This window comes from Panthera pardus, unplaced genomic scaffold (assembly GCF_024362965.1).
Source record: "Panthera pardus isolate Hobbes unplaced genomic scaffold, ASM2436296v1 HiC_scaffold_12, whole genome shotgun sequence".
In the NCBI taxonomy this organism is placed as follows: Eukaryota; Metazoa; Chordata; class Mammalia; order Carnivora; family Felidae; genus Panthera; species Panthera pardus.
Window position 1 is genome coordinate 9,409,044 of NW_026526677.1, and position 20,081 is coordinate 9,429,124.

The 20,081-nt window shown below is 50.6% G+C and overlaps 1 long non-coding RNA gene across 1 annotated transcript; it reads left to right on the top strand.

Annotated features, from left to right (window-relative positions):
* Positions 1-1,161: 1,161 nt before the first annotated feature.
* Positions 1,162-11,841, top strand: LOC128776141 (uncharacterized). Its single transcript, XR_008421114.1, has 3 exons — positions 1,162-2,928; positions 3,002-3,122; positions 11,760-11,841. It is a non-coding gene; the product is annotated as an uncharacterized LOC128776141 (long non-coding RNA).
* The last annotated feature ends 8,240 nt before the right edge of the window (positions 11,842-20,081 follow it).

The following is a 20,081-nucleotide window of genomic DNA, read 5'->3' on the forward strand; positions in this document are numbered from 1 at the left end:
GTACTACTTGGCAATGAGAAAAAATGAAATCTGGCCATTTGCAGCAACGTGGATGGAACTGGAGGGTATTATGCTGAGTGAAAGAAGTCAGTTAGAGAAGGACAGATATCGTATGTTTCCACTCATACGTGCAACCTGAGCAACTTAACAGAAGACCATGGAGGAAGGGAAGGGGAAAAAATAGTTCCAGAGAGGGAGGGAGGCAAACCATAAGAGACTTTTAAACACAGAGAACAAACTGAACGTTGCTTGGGTGGGGGCGAGAGGGGCGGGGAAAATGAGTGATGGGCATTGAGGAGGGCACTTGTTGGGATCAGCACTGGGGGTTGTATGTAAGTGATGAATCACGGGAATCTATCCCCCAAGCCAAGAGCACACTCTATGTTAGCCAACTTGACCATAAATTATATTAAAAAATGAAATAAAATAAAATTAAGTTAAATTAAATTAAATTTAATTTAATTAAAAAAAAAAGAGGGCTGGGGCGCTTGGGTGGCTCTGTCGGTTGAGCGTCCGACTTAGGTTCCGGTCGTGATCTCACCACGGTTCATGAGTTTGAGCGCCCGCATGGGGCTCAGGCTCGCTGCTGTCAGGGAGGAGCCTGCTTCAGATCCTCTGTCCCCCTCTCTCTCTGCCCCTCCCCCGCTTGCACTCTCTTTAAAAAAACAAATAAACATTAAAAAAAATTTTTAAAGGGGGCTTTTGGGCTCCAGGGATGGGTCCCTTAAGGTGTTTATTTCAGACCGATGGGCGGGCCAGCTCCAGGCATTTGGGGACAGGAGAGCCTTTTAGCAAAGCCTCACAAGCAGCAGAGGTAGGTCTTGTTTTCCCCACTGGGGCCCTGAGCGCTCAGCTTTCAGGGTCGTAGGGGGGCATTTGACCCCTACCTGTCTTGAGGTCTCCACTCTGGCCCGGCTTTTTTTTTTTTTTTTTTAATTTTTTTTTTTTTTTTAACATTTATTTATTTTTGAGACAGAGAGAGACAGAGCATGAATGGGGGAGGGGCAGAGAGCGAGGGAGACACAGAATCGGAAGCAGGCTCCAGGCTCTGAGCCATCAGCCCAGAGCCCGACGCGGGGCTCGAACTCACGGGCCGCGAGATCGTGACCTGAGCCGAAGTCGGACGCTCAACCGACTGAGCCACCCAGGCGCCCCTGGCCCGGCTTTTAACAACCTCTGGCCTTTTCAGCCTGTGGCCTGGGCTCTGTATCCTCACCTGAGTGTGTGGTTTCCCCCAGGGGGCACGGCAGCCATCCTGGCCTCTATCCTCTGTGTCCAGTGGCCAGGCGGTGGGGAGGGTTGGAATGAGAACAGACAGGATGGAATAATGACCGGGCATTTTCTCCTTGTAACAGTGCAAGCTCAGTTCACAACTTGAATTTCAAGTGGGCCCTTCAGGCAGATTAGGGAGGTCAAGTGAGAGAGTGGAGGCAGCCGTTGCGGATTGTCTAAATTCCTAGAAAATAAATTCTAGGAATTTAGCTGTGGGGAAGGAGGAGTGCCAAGGTGAGCACACCCCACTCGGGGCAGGGGGTCAGAGCTGGTAATCCAGGAGGCCCCAGGCGGGGTTGGAGGTGGCTTTTTGCTCTTCTTTCTGTATTTGGACACCCTGAGTTTCCAAAAATCACTTGTATTTGAATCAGATCTAAGAGACAAATTAATACTTTTTTTAGCCAAGGGCTTTTTTTTTTTTTAATCCCCACTGAATTTCAGTCCCTCTTATGGAGGAAAACCGCTCCCTGCTAAATACTGCTTTTGGTGACTGCCCTTTGTTTGAAGTAATCATTGTCCCTAGAAATGGGAAATTACACATTACTGTTTACCGAAAGGAAATAAACACCTTGGATGACTAGGGTTCTTGCCCCCAGAGAGCGATCCCCGACCTTGCCTGCAAGCTGGGTGGGAAGCCTGCACACTACATCCTGCAAACACATTCACTTTCGGTGTTTGACCATTTCTGCAGGGGAAATGGTTGGATCCTGTGTGTCCCATGAAGCTTGCTTGCCGTGTCCTTGTTACGTCATCACGGAGGACCTTTGCTAGTCTTTTTCTGGTTGCAGAAGCAAGTACAGGAAAAAACATGGGGAACGGGGCGTGTCTCCTGCTTACTCTGTTCAGACATGGACTGGACTCTTGCTCTGTGTTCACGGGTATCTGATGAGCTCTCACTAAATAAGAGTGAATAGGAATGCTTTATTGAGACGGCCTGAGCCACAGGCAGGTTCACGCAGGTAGGAAAAGGTCTTGGAGGTGGCTCTGAGCACTGTGTCTGTCTCAGCCTTTCCGTGTTCTGGCTCCGTGGTCTCCCAAGCCCTCCCCTGCTTTTCACTCTGGCCATTGTCAACCCCGGCAGCCTCAAGCTGGCCTCTGAGCCACACGCAGCTGCTTCCAGTGCTCTTTAACATTCCCTGCTGTCTCCAGCCCCCTGACTTTTAAGCAGGTTTCTCTTCCCCATCCGTTGGATTTCAGTTTAGGCGGCATTTCTTCCTGGGATTCTTCTTCCCTACCCCCCACCCCCACCCCACACCCCCCACGTGCCTGTGCATTCGTGCTGGTCTGTAGCTTCCTGTTCTCAGCATTATTCATACTAAATTACCGGTGACAAGTTGCTTGTCTGTCTGCCTCCCCCGTCAGACTGTCAGCTCTGTGAGGGAGGGATGCAGCCTGCTTGTTCAGCATCACAGCTCCGGCACAGTGCCAGGCACACAACACACGGCAGAAACTCAGTAAGCCCTTCTATCGCTATTTTGTCACTTCATACACTTCCCCTTAGCAACATGAACTGCAGCTGTTCGGCTGCCCACTCTTGTGTATTTCCCCGATCTCCACCCTATCTCCAACCCGCCAGCCTCTACTTGGGTAACAAAAACAAACAAAACAAAACCTAGAAAATCAACAGAAGAAACACACACCAGAACTGGTTCTCTGGTAAGTTACTGCTAAGGGGTTTTGCAAATCAGCTGTTCTCCTTGAGCTGTTGATGAGTCTGATTTGACTTCAGCAAGGATGGGAAGCGTGGAGCCCGTCAGTCAGCAAACTTCAAAATCCACACCTTGCCCGTGTGCGGGACTGCCTCTTTGGGGTGGGAAAGGACGTAAAAGAAAAGCCTGGTGGGAAAGGACGTAAAAGAAAAGCCTGGAGACCCAGGAGGTGAGATGGTGGTTGCAGAGGGCAGAGGGGGATGCTGAATGCGGGTGAGGCCTGCAGGGGGTTGGTTGGAGAGGAGGAGTGGGGCTGGGGGGAGGTTCCAGATGGCCCCCACCAGAATGGCAGCGGGGATCTGATGACCAAGAATTGAAGCGAGGAGGAGGGGGCTCCCTAAATCTGATCACTTTGCTCCAAAACCGGTGGCTGGCATCTGAAACGTGACTCATTGCCTGAGTCTGGGAATTGACTTTTGATTTTTCTGTTCCCAATGATTATTTTTAAAAATTTAATTTATTTTTATAATATTTATTTTATTTTTGAGAGGCGGGGGACAGGACAGGGCGGGGCAGAGAGAGAGGGAGGGAGGCACAGAATCCGAAGCAGGCTCCAGGCTCCGAGCTGTCAGCACAGAGCCCGACGCGGGGCTCGAACCCACCGACAGTGAGATCATGACCGGAGCTGAAGTCAGATGCTTAACTGCCTGAGCCACCCAGGCGCTCCTGTTTTTATTAATTAAAAAGAAAAAAATGTCTTTCTGATGAGATTCTGAGCGTTCCGACCAGGCATTGTTTTACTCAGAGAGTAATACAAAGAAAGCGCCTTCTTTTGCACACCCCCCCCCCTCCTCCTTCTGGTCCCTCCCTCCCTTCCTTCCTAGTGAAATTTTTGACCGGAAAGCCTAGCCAGGATGTGGAGAGTTGTGTTTTCCACCTGAAGCAAGGTGGGGCTGCCCTTCTCTTTGTGGGGACAAACTGCGTCACCCCCACCCTGCCGTTCTCCTCTTTGAGCTGGACAAACACAGCGGCAGTGGCCCCGTTGCCAGTGCAGACCTTTGCAGAATGAGACAAAGCCCTTGTGTATTTTGCCGGGAAGCACTTGGCTGTGACGTCCAGGCATGTGAGCGCACAAAAGCGTTTGCGGTGCCCCTGCACACGGCGCTCACACGCACGCCTTCCGGAGCCTCCTTCGAGGACAGCGGGGCCGGAGTGTGGTAAACGTGTTTATCTTTCTCAGGTTTGGGCAAAGCCCTTCTAGGAAGTAGATTTTGAGGCATTGAGATCAGAAACCTCCTGGGGAAGTGGTATGCAATTGTGTGTTTTCGTGTGGTGCAGCGTGTTTGAGCGATGGCCATTTGTCAAGAAAGAGATCCCATTTCCAGCCCAACACAGACTTGTCCTTTGGCAGCTGACTGGGTGTTTGTGCTGGCTCCTTACCTACGGACAGCAGGGCCCTGGAGGGAGGAAGGACTCCCCAGCTGAGGGCGAGAGGATATGTGAATTGGTGGGTTAGGAACCCTCCAGCTGATTCTCCTAATTTAAAGTGGAAAAGAGGGGGGCCTGGGTGGCTCAGGTCATGATCTCAGTTTGTGGGTTCGAGCCCCACGTCGGGCTCTGTGCCGACAGCTCAGAGCCTGGAGCCTGCTTCGGATTCTGTGTCTCCCTCTCTCTGTGCCCCTCCCCTACTTGTTCTCTCTCTCTCTCTCTCTCTCTCAAAAATAAATAAACATTAAACAAAAATTTTAAGTGGAAAATAGACGAGATGGAGGTGGTTCTTGAGCCAGCCTGATTTCCAGTATCCACTACTGAGCAGTTTAAAACTCACTTGGATTTTATAAACCATGAGGGCTCTGCAAAGCTGCTCACCACGCCCTGTGTCGGGCTCTATGAGGGACTGCACGTAGGTTTGGGAGGAACAGGTTGAAACCTGACTTTGATCATTAACAAAGCCAGGCTTCCACAGCAAACATGAATCTCCTGGCCAATCAGATTATCTCAGCCTTCCAGCGCCCGTGTGAACTGGCTTGACAGAGAAGCTGGCTGGGCCAGGGTTCAGGTGGGGCAGCCTAGTGTCTATAAGGTGTGATTTGAAGGCCTCAGGAAAGACCCACCCTGGCCTGAAATGTCTTCCCACTGGCTCATCAAGGATGTCTGCAATTTCACTGTTAGCGAGTCATTCCTTTGTGTTTACCATGGACATTCTCCTTGCTGTCCCTCTGAAATGCAGGTTGCTCTGGGGTATAGACCTTACATTCTTAACCTTCCCCCCTTAAATTCTACTGTTAATCTCTTGGATAAACCACCACCTCAGTTCCATTTTTTCTCTTTCTAGCTTTATTGAGATATAATTGACATATAGCCTTGTGTTAGTTTTAGGTGTGCCACTCAATGACTTGATATTTCTTTACATTGCAAAGTGATCCCCACAATCAGCTTAGTTCCACTTTCTAAATGTTAGGCCTCTCTCGAGTCACCTCACCTACGCTGTTCCCTGTGTTGTTCGGTGTAGACAGGAAGCAGAGCTGGAAGCCAGGGGGCCTGGTGTGGGGACAGAGGGGAGGAGGAAGGCGACTCAGGGCGCTGAGGACCAGCAGGCTCTCACGTAGCTTCCTGGCCCCATAAGGGCTGCCGGCCGCAGTGCTCTGGTTCCAGATGGCGCACGAAGGGAAATGTCCTCTCTGCTTTTGGCCGTGGTGGAGCCCTGTCAGTCCTTCAGGGCTCCTTCCCTCGCTACTCTGGCTTCCTTTCCCTCACTCTCCGCACCCGGGCTATCCCTCCTTCCAAGCACTCTCTCGCAGGCAGCCATCCTCACGGTAAGGGGGCCCCCTGAAGAAGAGGGCCTCTCACTGCTACCCCGAGGCGCTACAAGCTCCTGAGCCAGACCAGAGCGGGGTGGGGGGCACCCTTTCCTCTTTCCGCACTTGGGTCTCAGTCCCTCCACGAGGCTCCAGGCAGGGGCCCCACAGCTGCCAACTACAGACACCCCAAGTTGGGCAGCTGGCTGAAGCGGGCGTGGAGGGTGCTCAGTGAGGGGCCAGCCAGGGGCTGCGGGTCTGCACTGAGGCCTTAAACCATTCTGTCCTCTTCCTCTTTCCCGGGCCTGGAAGAGATGACTGGAGCCTATCGATGCCATGGCCCTGCCACGAGGCCCGTGCCTCTCTCCCAGAGTCACCTCCCTCCCTGCAAAGTGGATATGCCCTAAATTCCACTGGAATGCAAGCTCCATCAAGGCAGGTATTTAAAAAAAAAAACTTTTTTTTTTTTTTTTTTACATTTATTTAGTCTTGAGAGACAGAGAGAGACAGAACACGAGCAGGGGAGGGGCAGAGAGAGAAGGAGACACAGAATCCGAGGCAGGCTCCGGGCTCTGAGCCATCAGCCCAGAGCCCGACGCGGGGCTCGAAGAACATTTCCAAAGATTTAATTTTTTTTCCCTATTTTGCCCATCTCCCCACAAAAATTTAACTTTTTTCTATCTTTTTTTGTTTGTTTGTTTTGAGAGAGAGCGAGCGCATGCACGCTAGAGTTTATGAGCAGGGGAGAGGGGCAGAGGGAGAGAGAAAATCCTAAGCAAGCACCATACTCATTGTGGAGCCCGATGCAGGGCTCGATCCCATGAACTGTGAGATCATGACCTGAGCCAGAATCAGGAGGCGGACGCTCAACTGAGCCACCCAGGTGCCCCTCCCATGTTAATAGCTACTCAAAATTGCCCTCCCAAAAGGCTGTATCCACATACATTCCCACTCCATACCCTTACTGGTTTTTAATTTAATTTATTTATTTGAGAGAGAGAGAGAAGAGGTAGAGAGCAAGCAGGGGAGGGCAGAGAGAGAGGGAGACAGAATCCCAAGCAGGCTCCATGCTGCCAGCACAGAACCTGATACAGAGCTTGAACTCACAAACTGTGAGATTATGACCTGAGCTGAAACCGAGAGTCAGACGCTTAACCGATTGAGCCACCCAGGTGTCGCAATACTCTTATTGGTTTTCAGAGATCTCTTATTTTTTCCCAATCTGTTGGCCAAAAGCCATTATCTCATTGTTAGAATAAAAATGTTCGGTTCAATCCTCTTGGCCAGGAAATTGTGAGTGATTCACATTAGTAACATAACCACATGTATAGTAATAATACTATTTAATTGCTATGTATTCTGTTACTTAGTAACTATTTTACATGGAGTGAGTAATAATCAGGAATAGGTACAGATCAGTTTTCTCCCCATATTCCACCATGACCTTTATTTATTTCCATTTTTGAAAAAATTTTCGGGGCACCTTGATGGCTCAGTAGGTTAAGCGGCTGACTTCGGCTCATATCATGACCTTGCGGTCCGTGAGTTCAAGTCCCGCGTCGGACTCTGCGCTGACAGGTTGGAGCCTGGAGCCTGCTTCTGATTCTGTGTCTCCCTCTCTCTCTGTCCCTTCCCTGCTCACTTCTCTCTCTCTCTCTCTCTCTCTCTCTCAAAAATAAATAAACATAAAAAAATTTATTAAGAAAATTAAAAAATATATTTATTTATTTGGAAAGAGAGTGCAAGCGTGAGTGGGGGAGGCGTAGGGAGAGAGGGAGAGAGAATCCCAAGCAAGCTTTGTGCGGTCAGCGCAGAGCCTGAGATGGGGCTCAATCCTATGGACTGCGAGATCACGATGAACCAAAATCAAAAGTCAGACGCTTAACCAACTGAGCCGTTCAGGTACCCACCCTGCCCCATGACTTTTAGATGTAAAACACAAGAATCTGGGGTCTTGGAGGGTGCAGACCTCCACTTCTCCCTGCTTAATCTGTCTTCAAAGCGGCTCCAGGGGGTTCTTTGGTGCCACAGCCTCGCCTTCCTTCATGTCCCTTCCTGCCGCACAGCGGCTGTGTCCCGGAATGACATGTCAAATGGTCCAGTCTCAAGCGGCAGTACGTTCTCTGCCTCTGGGTTTCTCCTTTAATCAGTTCGGAACACGTCAGCTGGTTTTGTCCTTTGCTTGACTTTGAGGTTATCATCAGGGCCATCTTCGGGTACATCAGAAGCTATGTCATGGGCTGGATCCCACCTTAATCTTGTCCAAGCTCACACATCACCTCGGACAATGTTTGCCACAGAGAAGTGCATTTTTATTAATGTTTACTTATTTTTGAGAGAGAGAGAGAGAGAGAGAGCAGGGGAGGGGCAGAGAGAGAGAATCCGAAGCAGGCTCTAGGCTCTGAGCTGTCAGCACAGAGCCCGATGCGGGGCTCGAACCCACGAATCGTGAGAAGTGCGTTTTAAAAGGAGGAAAAGCTGTGAGAGCATTTGCGATTTTACACTATTTAAATTTCGTGTCTATTTCCCTCCCTTACTCCCACCTTGACTCCATGTGTTCTTTGCTCTATTCTTCTCAACCTCTGTATTCAGGATAATATAAAAATGGCAGCTATAAATGATTCTTCCCCCTGTAAGTTTTCTCTAGGCCTGGTTCTTTGTTACTGACAACATCTAGCTTGGAATCATTTAGTGACTCTGGGGCACCTGGGTGGCTCAGTCGGTTAAGCGTCTGACTTTGGCTCAGGTCATGATCTCATGGTTGGTGGGTTTGAGCCCTGCGTCGGCTTCTGTGCTGACAGCTTGGAGCCTGGAGCATGGTTCGGATTCTGTGTTTCCCTCTCACTCTGCTCCTCTGCCCACCTCACGCTCTTTCTCTCTCTCTCTCAAAAAGAAACATTAAAAAAAAAAAAGAATCATTTACTGACTTTTCTATTACTCTTCAACCAAGTTGGAACCAGCCTCCAATAAGGCTGGATTGAATAATGGCTCCCTCCTTTGGTTTATTAGGATTTTAAGGGTTGTGACTTGTTTTGATGGTTTCAGATTAATCTTGCAAGTTTGTGTCAGAAAGCCATTTACTTGAAAATTTGATTGTTCCATTTTCTTTTTCTTTTTTTTTTTTTTTAAACGTTTATTTATTTTTGAGACAGAGAGAGACAGAGCATGAACGGGGGAGGGTCAGAGAGAGAGGGAGACACAGAATCTGAAACAGGCTCCGGGCTCTGAGCAGTCAGCACAGAGCCCGACGCGGGGCTCGAACTCACATACCGTGAGATTGTGACCTGAGCCGAAGTCGGACGCCCAACCGACTGAGCCACCCAGGCGCCCCCCAATTTTTTTTTTTTTTTTAACGTTTATTTATTTTTGAGACAGAGAGAGACAGAGCATGAACGGGGGAGGGTCAGAGAGAGAGGGAGACTCAGAATCTGAAACAGGCTCAAGGCTCTGAGCGGTCAGCACAGAGCACAATGCGGGGCTCGAACTCACAGACCGCGAGATCATGACCTGAGCCGAAGTCGGACGCTTAACCGACTAAGCCACCCAGGCGCCTCGATTGCTCCATTTTCTAAAGTGCATTGGAACGGAATTCCTTTTCTGCCCTTTCATCCAGTCCAGCTACTACAGGATCTTTATTTTGCTGGTTTTAGTAATATTACTTTGTTCTTTCTTTTTTAAAAAAAATATTCATTCATTTTTGAGAGACAAAAACAGAATCCAAAGCAGACTCCGGGCTCTGAGCTGTCAGCACAGAGCCCAACATGGGGCTCGAACTCACAGACCGTGAGATCATGACCTGAGCCAAAGTCGGCCGCTTAACCCACCGAGCCACCCAAGTGCCCCTTACTCTGTTATTTCTAAAGCGCACAAGTTTTGGCCACAAGGTACACCAACAGGACGCTGCTAGGTGATCTATATATTTAGCTAAGAACCATACTTTCTTCAGGGATCACTCCTTATTTTGGATATTCTAATAACTTTGGCTTGGACATTTTCCCCCTACCTCTGCCACTTCCGAACTGTGTGATCTTGGGCAAGTTACTCACGCTCTCTGAGCCTGTTTTCTCTTGTGTAAAACGAAGTTAAGAGTAGCTACTGTCTCCACCGCGGCCACAAGGGGTTAACACACAATTTAAATTGTGGTTGGCACGTGGTAAGGGCTGATGTGTTTGCCATTACTATGCAGTCCTTTCTGAAAGAAAAAACATTCCTTTCTTCTGTGGTTCTTTGGACTGCTTCTGAGTCTCATTTTATATTGAGAACTGAACAAATTCAAATAGAAGAAAGAATCACTCCATGCTCAGCCAAACCCTATATGGAAAAGGCAAGATTGTTTCTCTAACATAATTCACACCTGATTAATCTATTAGAATTTTTGAAAATTTGTGGCCTAAGAAGAATCGGTGTAATCGGATTAATCTATGTGTAGGTTTTAGGAGCCTTGGAAGTTTTCATGCCACTGGTGTTATTCAGCAGAAAGAATATTTCTTCCTTCCTTCTTTCTTTCCTTCTTTCTTTCCTTCTTTCTTTCCTTCCTTCCTCCCTCCCTCCCTTCTTCCCTCCCTCCCTCCCTTCTTCCCTCCCTTCCTCCCTCCCTCCCTTCCTTTGTTCTTCCCTCCCTCCCTTCTTCCCTCCCTTCCTCCCTCCCTCCCTCCCTCCCTTCCTTCCTTCCTTCCTTCCTATTGAATGATTACAACCTTCCTTCCTCCCTTCCTCCCTCCCTCCCTCCCTCCCTTCCTTTCTTCCTTCCTCCCTCCCTTCCTTCATTCCTTCCTTCTTTTCTTTCTTCCTGCCTGCCTTCCTTCCTTCCTTCCTTCCTCCCTCATTCCTTCCTTCATTCCTTCCTTCTTTTCTTCCTCCCTTCATTCCTTCCTCCCTCCCTCCCTTTCTCCCTCCCTCCCTTTCTTCCTTCCTTTCTTCCTCCCTCCCTTCCTTCCTTCTTTTCTTCCTCCCTCCCTCCCTCCCTCCCTCCCTCCCTCCCTCCCTCCCTGCCTTCCTTCCTCCCTCCCTCCCTCCCTCCCTTCCTTCCTCCCTTCCTTCCTTCCTTCCTTCCTTCCTTCCTTCCTTCCTTCCTCTCTCTAAGCCACAAACATTTCCAGAGCACCTGCGACACTGTCCTAGGCTCTACAAACAGGGACACAAAGACAAATAATCCATGGTTCCAGCCCTTAGGAAAGTCTAGTGGGGGATCTTCTTATTACTCATGGTGAGGAAAAATTTAAGTGCCCCCAACATCCCTCTGAAAGCTTGGGGCAAGGGAGATAAACCATCTGTGAAAAGGAAGCACGAATAAGAAGATTCACCAGTTTGAAATTGAATTCCATTCATCAGGCTCTGGGTTGCTTTCTCCCAGGAGAAGAGTAATTTCTTGAGATGATGTTCAACTTGTGCAAACCCATGGAAAGAACATTCCGTTGAAGTTGCTGATAGCAATCGTGTTCTCCATGGACTGGTTTCCATGTTGCTGCCAGACGGAATCCTGGCATCGGCCAGGGAATCCCGTGGCCAGGTGGGCCTGCCTTCCTGATGGGAGCCCCCATCCAGGATGGTTACCCAGGGTTGGAGCTCTCCCACGGAAAGTTTCAGGAAGTCCTCTGGTGGAGTCCACTGGTTGGAACTCCTGTGCCACAGCATCAAGCTCGGTGCTGGACAGAGAGAAGATGCTCAGCGGACGGTGGCTCGCAACCCTCCTTTCCACCCCTTCGCTCGACAGCAACTTGTTCTCAGAGTTACATGGTACCTTAAATCCCCGTGGACGGGGACCCGGTCTGCTGAGCTGATGAACCCTAGATAACACTGCCCCCCTTGTAGGAGGTTCACTGGACTTTCACAGAAGGATGTCTTTCAGTTTTTGCCAACTCCCTTAAGATTCTGTCATCTCTCCGACAGGCAGAGCGTCCAAGTGAGGGAGGAGGAGGCCGGGCTGGGATGTGGTGGGGGGCAGAGTTGGGGCCTCGGGGTTTTTCAGGCACCCGTTGAGACATGTTAATCGGTTGGACGATCCGAAGAGTGGCCTGTGATAATCCTTATCCTTTGTTAGAACACACCACAGCCTTCAGCACTGGGATGCAAGGACCAGACTAAGCCCGAGGAAACTGGCAACCGAGCAGGGCAGTTTCGATCTCCAGCCCCAATGCGGGTGAGAGAAGGAGGGGGGCCTGAAAGAATGGCTGTGGGAAGGGTACCCTCCATCCAGCAGAGGGCTCATGGGAGTGCCTGCAGAGGACCATGCCTTCCCCGGCGGTGCAGAAGTCTCTCCCTCCCCGGGGGGCTAGGAATTCAAGTCTTCCTCCCCCTTCGGCTTCTGGAAAAGCGTGTGGAGAATGCACTTGCTACAGAAGGATTCTCAAGGCTTGCTCTGCGCCCCCCCCCCTTTTTCCCCCCCCCAGTTAGTTTACATACAGTGAGGGCTTCCTTTGAAAGGAGGGCTGCTGGGGATTGTTTACATGCTTATAGGACAGTGTCTATTTTTCGGGGGTGGGGAGGGGCAGAGAGAGAGGGAGAGAGAATCCCAGGCAGGCTCCACGCTGTCCGCGCAGAGGTCGACTCGGGGCTCGAACTCACAGACCATGAGATGGTGACCTGAGCTGAAATCAAGAGTGGGACGCTTAAACTGCTGAGCCACCCTGGCGCCCCCTATAGGACAGTGTCTATTAAATGAAGAGTTCGGGGTGGGGCCGAGGCCAGAGATTTACGATTAAAGGGTTCCTATCCAGGTCTAGTTGAAGATCAACCAGGGTTTAAGGAAAAACTATAAAGGAAATATTTTCTCAGGCCTCCTGGAGGGGAGGCACCCACGTGAAGGGCGAGACGGAGGAACAAGTGACTGCAGAGTGGAAGTCCTGGATCATAGGGGACCGACCAAGGGCTGTTGGCTCAGTCCAGGCCGTAGCCATGATTTGGGCCTGCACAACAATTAAACTTTTTTTTTTTTTTTTTTAAGTTTACTTACTTATTTTGAGAGAGAGAGGGAGGAGAGGCAGAGAGAGAGAATCCCAAGCAGGCTCCATGCTGCCAGCACAGAACCTAATACAGGGCTTGAACTCACAAACTGTGAGATCATGACCTGAGCTGAAACCAAGAGTCGGACGCCTAACTGACTGAGCCACCCAGGCGCCCCACAATTGCACTTTTTTTCTTTTTTTTTTTTTGAGGTAATTGGGCACATTTAAAAATCTGGATGGCACGCCTGGGTGGCTCAGTCGGCTAAGCGTCCGACTTCAGCTCAGGTCACGATCTCGCGGTCCGTGAGTTCGAGCCCCGCGTCGGGCTCTGGGCTGATGGCTCGGAGCCTGGAGCCTGCTTCGGATTCTGTGTCTCCCTCTCTCTCTGCCCCTCCCCCGTTTATGCTCTGTCTCTCTCTCTCTCAAAAATAAATAAACATTAAAAAAAAAAAATCTGGAGATTTCATAGGGAATGAAATAGGGACTGTATGACTTTCCTTGAAATGTGAACATCTTCATGGAACCTGTCAGCTGGAGCAGAGTGTGCCCCCTTCCCTGTTTAAAGACAGTCCCCTCCGGCTAGCTATGGCGCTGTCCCTGTGGAGCCAACCTGCTAGAAAGGGTGCCTCTTCCTTGCCTCCTACTCACCCTAGTGCCCCCCCTCCACCGCCCCCCTGCCCTCCCCCCTCCCCCCAACTAAAGTTGTTCTTGCTTATCCTTATACTCTGTGCAGCTCAGTCCCTGGGCACTTGGTGCCGTGTGTCCCCCCCCTCCTGGAAGGCTTCTCCTCCCTCTGCTTAGTGACATCTCTTGATTTTTTTTTTTTTAATTTTTTTTTCAACGTTTTTTATTTATTTTTGGGACAGAGAGAGACAGAGCATGAACGGGGGAGGGGCAGAGAGAGAGGGAGACGCAGAATCGGAAACAGCCTCCAGGCTCCGAGCCATCAGCCCAGAGCCTGACACGGGGCTCGAACTCACGGACCGCGAGATCGTGACCTGGCTGAAGTCGGACGCTCAACCGACTACGCCACCCAGGCGCCCCTTGATTTTTTTTTTTTAAGTTGATTGATTTATTTTGAGAGTGAGCGAGCGAGTGCGAGCTGGGGAAGGGCAGGGAGAGAGAGGCAGAGAGAGAGTCCCAAGCAGTGCAGGGCTCGAACCCACGAATCGCGAGATCAAGACCTGAGCGGAGACCAAGAGCCTGAAACAGTCAACCGACTGAGCCCTCCAGGTGACCCACATCTCTTGTCTTGAGGTCTGTGTGGTTAGGGGGGACTCTCCCCTCCCTTCCCAGGCCCTCTGGGGGCTCTCTTCTCGCAAGCTTGCAAATGGCAGAACTTCCCGGGGACCTGGCCTGGGGTCTTTATTTTACTGACTCTAGACTCTCTCTGGGTCACCTCGTGGGGCCTGCTGGTTCAAGCCTGCTTTTCCGAGCGCCAGGCCTGACGTCTTAGATTTTCATTGCTTACTGCAGTCGCCTCCTAACTGGTCTGCCTGTCACAGATCTGTCCCCTCCGCGGCTGGAGTGAGCTTTAAGTAGAGGCCAGCCTAACATCTTTCACGCCAGCTGAACAAAGTGCTCACAGGTGCCCAAAGTCACTGCGCCGGTGCCAGCTCCTGTGTGTTCACGATGCCCTTCCACACGCCTTCTGCTTCCTGTTTTTGCTGGGCATTTGAGTCACGAACCCAGGCGCACCTGAGCCTCTGGGCTCGGTGTCCCTTCTCTGTGTTCTCCCATGGTGCCCGGGCATCCCTGTTTCGGCTCCCACAGTACGGGGCTTCCACCAGACTTCACATCCAGTGGGGACCAGGAAGGTCCCCGGCACAGCGTGCCAGGCGCATAAAAGAGATGATTGCAAGAGCTTCGGGCTGGCTTCCCGGCCGCACATGGCCGGATAGTCCTCTCTTGCCCCTTTGGGAGCGAATTCTAGCTTCTCACAGTGTTTGCCTTGCCCACGCGGCACTTTTTGCTTGTACGGTGTACTTCGTCGACATTTATGAAGTGTCTTGAGATTTAAAGGTGTTCGGGGGGCGCCTGGGTGGCGCAGTCGGTTAAGCGTCCAACTTCAGCCAGGTCACGATCTCGCGGTCCGTGAGTTCGAGCCCCGCGTCAGGCTCTGGGCTGATGGCTCGGAGCCTGGAGCCTGTTTCCGATTCTGTGTCTCCCTCTCTCTCTGCCCCTCCCCCGTTCATGCTCTGTCTCTCTCTGTCCCAAAAATAAATAAAAAACGTTGAAAAAAAAATTAAAAAAAAAAAAAAAAAAAAAAAAAAAGGTGTTCGGGATCCTTCCTCAAAGGACTTGTTAAACTCTGATGCATAATATCTATTCAGTTCGATGAGCATTTATCGAGAGCCGGTGCGGAAGGAGGCGGAATTAAAGCAGCCAAGAACAGGGATTCAGATCAAGTGTGTGCAGCTTAGAGGAACTTGCTGTGGCTTTTTGTCTTCTTGTGGCTTAGTCTAAACTAGAGGGAGAGATTACAATTATATTTGTCGGGGACTCATCGACAGACCGTGTCACAGGCTTTCCCCGGATCACGATCCTGGGTGGCTGAGTTGGTTGAGCATCTGACTCTTGATCTCAGCTCAGGTCTTGATCTCAGCGTCGTGAGTTCAAGCCCCGCGTTGGGCTCCATGCTGAGTGTGAAGTCTACTTAAAAAAAAAGGGGGGGGGGGTGGTGGTGGAAAGAAACCAACTTCTATGTCCTGCACTTTCATGGACTTTGAAGCTGAGTTTTGTGTCAACATGACTTCACTGGGATGCCGGAAATGAACCTTTTCTGCCCCTGCCAGGAGCCTCCGGCTCTCCCTAAATCAACTCCTCCGGAGGATTCTGCCCTTTCCCTTAATGGTTAAAAACACGTTTGAACGGCACACAACTTGTGTTTGCTTCCTCACGGCAACACGGCTGTCAACTGTTGTCATAAAGGCGTTTCGGGAAGCAGATCAGTGGGTGTGGCCAGAAAGCCACTGCTGCGCTTTGAGATACGACTGTGAGGTTTCAGCCAGGGGGCTTTTCAGTCGAGGCATCTCCCCGGTCACACAGTGTCCTAAGGGCTCAAGTGGAAGCCTGGGAAATTGGCCACAGTGTCGCAGGTCACGCTGCCTGGCACCAGGAGCCGTGCAGCCCTGCTCTGGGACTGCACTGCTTGGGGTCGAATCCTTGCTCCTGCCCAAACTCTGAGCTTGGGAAGTTCCAGTGTCCTCATTTGTGAAATCCTGGTGGGATGATTGGGCGACTCCTCTTACGTGGTGACCGTGTGGCTTGAGCCCCTTGGTCCCTAGATGGTGCTTAGACACATAGTAAGTGTGAGCTGTTGCCATTATGCCCTTTCATCGGCCTCGCCTGGGACTCTTCACCGTGGGCACTTGCTCTAGGTCAACAAAGCTGTCATCAGCTGTCCCCCACCGTTTGCGTACCTCACTGTCCCTGTGCCTGGCGTTCGAGTCCCCTTTGCTCTCTGAGCATCTTATTGTAGTCCTGTCCTTTTCCGTATTGTCCTTGCTGCCTGCAACAAGCTTCTGTTTTGCCCCTGCCTGCCCCCCCGCCCCCCGCAGTTCTCTCCCTCTCCCAATTCCGAAGCCTCTGGATGGAATGGATGCAGACATTCCTGTGCCCATGGCTAACCGTGGGACAACTCTAGGATAATTTTTCATTTGCCTTTTTGTTTGTAAATCTTATAGAACCCTTGCCGGTGGACTAACCCGTGAGATCATCTATTTTCTAAAAGTTCTCTTTCCCTTTCCTCCCCTCCCCTCCCCTCCCCTCGCCTCCCCTCGCCTCCCTTCCCCTCCCCTCTCCTCCCCTCGCCTCCCCTCCCCTCCCCTCCCCTTTCCTCCCCTCCCCTCCCCTCCCCTCCCCTCCCTTCCCCTCCCTTCCCCTCCCCTTCCCTTCCCTTCCCTCCCCTCCCCTCCCCTTCCCTCCCCTCCCCTCCCCTCCCCTCCCCTTCCCTTCCCTCCCCTCCCCTCCCCTTCCCTCCCCTCCCCTCCCCTCTCGTCTCCTTTTCTTCCCTTCCCTTCCCTTTCTTTCCCTTCCCTTCCCTTCCCTTCCCTTCCCTTCCCTTCCCTTCCCTCCCCTCCCCTTCCCTTCCCTCCCCTCCCCTTCCCTTCCCTCCCCTCCCCTCTCCTCCCCTCCTCTTCTCTCCTTTTCTTTCCTCCCCTCCCCTCCCCTCCCTTCCCCTCCCCTCCCTTCCCCTCCCCTCCCTTCCCCTCCCCTCCCTTCCCCTCCCCTCCCCTTTTCTTTCCCTTCCCTCCCCTCCCCTTTTCTTTCCCTCCCCTCCCCTCCCCTCCCTTTCCCTTTCCTTCTCTTCTTGTTTATTTACTTATTTGGAAGGAGAGACAGAGTGTGTGAGTAGGGGAGGGGGTAGAGAGAGAGGGAGAGAGGGAATCCCAAGCAGGCTCCGCACTGTCAGTGCAGAGCCTGATCCCAGGCTTGAACCCACCAACCGTGAGATCCTGACCTGAACTGAACTCAAGAGTCGGACGCTCGACTGACAGAGCCACCCAGGTGCCCCACCATTTCGTTTTTTGCCTCTATGAATTAACTACTTAGGTCACTCGTATCAGTGGAACCATACAATATTTGTCCTTTTGTGCCTGGCTTCATTTCACTCAGCATACTGTCTTCATGGTTCAGCCAGGTTGTAGCAGGTGTCAGAATTTCATTTCTTTTTAAGGCTGAATAATGTTCCATTTGTACGTGTATATATGCATGCCGCATTTTGTTTATCCATTCGTCCATCCATTATGGACATTCAGGTTGTTTCCACATCTTGGCTATTGTGAATAACGCTGCCAGAAACAGTATGGCACCTGTTTCCAACCCGCTCTGCCTGGGAACCCTCTGGTCTCCTCTTAGCCCAGCAACAGGTTGGAGCCTTTAAAAACGTGAGTCAAATAACGTCATTCCTCACTCACAGCCTTCCCTTGCTCTCCCTCTGACTTAAGGCGGATCTCAAGGGCTTGCGAAGGTCTGCTGGCCCTCACCACTCTTCTGACCTCAGCTCTCGTCTTTTATTGAGCTCCGGCCACAAGGGTTTCCTTGCTCCTTCACCTCAGGGCTCCTGCATTTGCCATGAACTATGCCTGGAACGTTCTTCCCTCGATCGGCTCTTTGCCCTCCAGTGTCACTTGACCGGAGAGCCTTCTTTGATACATAAAGTAACAAGCTCTCCCTTCCCCTGACCTCAAGCACCGCCATTTACCCATTTCCCTATCGCTCCCTGGAGTAGATTAACACCCTAATTTGCTCGCTTCCTTCTTCCTCACTAGAAGGTAAGCTTCATGTTGTCGGGGGCTCTATTTGGTTTCCTGTGGTGTCCTCAGTGCCTAGCACATAGTGTGCTCAGTTCGTATCTGTTGAATGAATGGGCGGTGCTTTGAGGTCCCCACCTTAACGGACCCCTGATGTTTCTGTGCCTCTGACCATGGGGCAGAGGCGACAAGATCCTGCTGCTGTCAAGGCCTCAGTGTCATCCTTCTGGCCCAGGGCAGCTTCAAAATGAAGTGAAACTGGTTGATCAGCATTTGCCGCTCCCTTTGGCCTCAGTGGGTTCTTAACATGCATGTCCCTGATGGCTGCAAGGATTTCTCCTAAAATACACAGCCCTTCAAAGACGTGTCCCACACGTGATGTTCCTCACACGGGGCTCTTGTGGGTATCTTCTCAGGGGCCCGAGGATTCGCCACAATTTGAAATTTTGTTTTCACATTTTGATGACCCTCTGTGAAAAGAGAAAGAATGGAGGCGTACTTACTTTTGTGTTTTTGTTCGTTGATGACTGTCTTCCCGCCAAGGAGTGCCACATAAGTGGTTCGCGGGAGGTGTTCGCTTTTGTCTGTGGATGGTACTCTGGGTACCCAGTGACCACCTGAGGCAATGGCCACTAATTCTTAATTATTTAAACTGGGGTCGTTGGTTCGTGGAGGTCTTCCTGCAAATCTGTGATCATTTTTTTTTTTTCCTGTAAAAGGTGTCTGAATGAGAAGTATTCGGACTACACCGCCATTAACCACGAGCTAGAGTGAAGGCTGAGATACGATACCAGGATAGGAATCTTCCAGGCTCCAGGTGGTTGTTTCACAAGGGTCTGAGTCAGCCGGAGACAACGGGGTACAAAAACAGAGGCAGGAACCTTGGCTGTAGAGTCTGGAACAGCCTCTGTCTCTGGGGTTTGTCAACTCTGAGGTTTGTCAGCCCTGGGTTTGTCAACTCACCTTTCTGGGTCTCAGTCCGTCATCTTTAAATTCTCTTCCAGCTCAGACATTTGGTTTTGTGAGGTCTGTCGAGCAGCAATGTCCATTTGAACACCAAGAGAAATACTTTGTTGGTACCGAGCCCAGGGCACTGGCAACGAGGATTAACAATGACTACATTTGACAGGTGTCTATTCAAGTCTTGCTTTCTCCAAATGGCCTTTTCTAAGGACTTTACCTAAAATCACACCCTGATTTCTGTCCCATTTATCCTGTTCGATTTCTCTTCATATTCTTTTCCTATGTTTTTGAGGAAATCTGACTCTTTTTTTTTTATTTTTTAATGTTTATTTATTTCTGAGACAGAGAGAGACAAAGCATGAGTGGGGAAGGGGCAGGGAGAGAGGGAGACACAGAATCCGAAGCAGGCTCCAGGCTCCGAGCTGTCGGCACACAGCCCGATGCGGGGCTCGACCTCCCGGACCGTGAGATCACGACCTGAGCCGAAGTCGGTTGCTCAACTGACTGAGCCACCCAGGTGCCCCGAAATCTGACTCTTATTATCATTATTATTTGGTCATTTCTTATTATCTCTTTTCCTTCTAAAGGTCGACTCTATAAGGTGGAGTCTTTCCTAAGACTGTGCCCCAGAACCTTGGGACACTGCCTGTCATTTTGGACACACCAGTCAACATTTGCTGAAAAGCTTAATGATTTGAGCACCTCCTTTGGTTTGGGTACTGTCCCAAGTGCTTTACCCTTCAATCAGTACGTGCATTAAGGAAGAATTATTATTAGCCTTACGCAGTGGCTGAGAAAACTGGGGTCTCATGACTTACCTCTAAGGGTCAGAGCTGGGACTTGAACCCAGGTAAGTTGTTCACCTTGCAGTATTCACCCCTAGCTTTGGGACCTCTATGGGAGGGCTCCAGTACCAAATGCATCAAGGCACAGGTAGGGCTCTGTTTTCCCTCTCTTCTTTCTAATATTGCTCTGTTCATGGGGAAAGGGAAAATCAAACTCTCATTTATTGAAGAGACTATACTTTCCCCATTGTGTATATCCCTGGCTCCTTTGTTATAAATTAATTGACCATAAATGCATGGGTTTATTTCTGGGCTCTCTACTCTGTTCCATTGACCCGTATATCTGTTGTTATGCCAATACCATACTGTTTTGATTATTGTAGCTTCGTAATATAGTTTGAAATCAGGAAGTGTG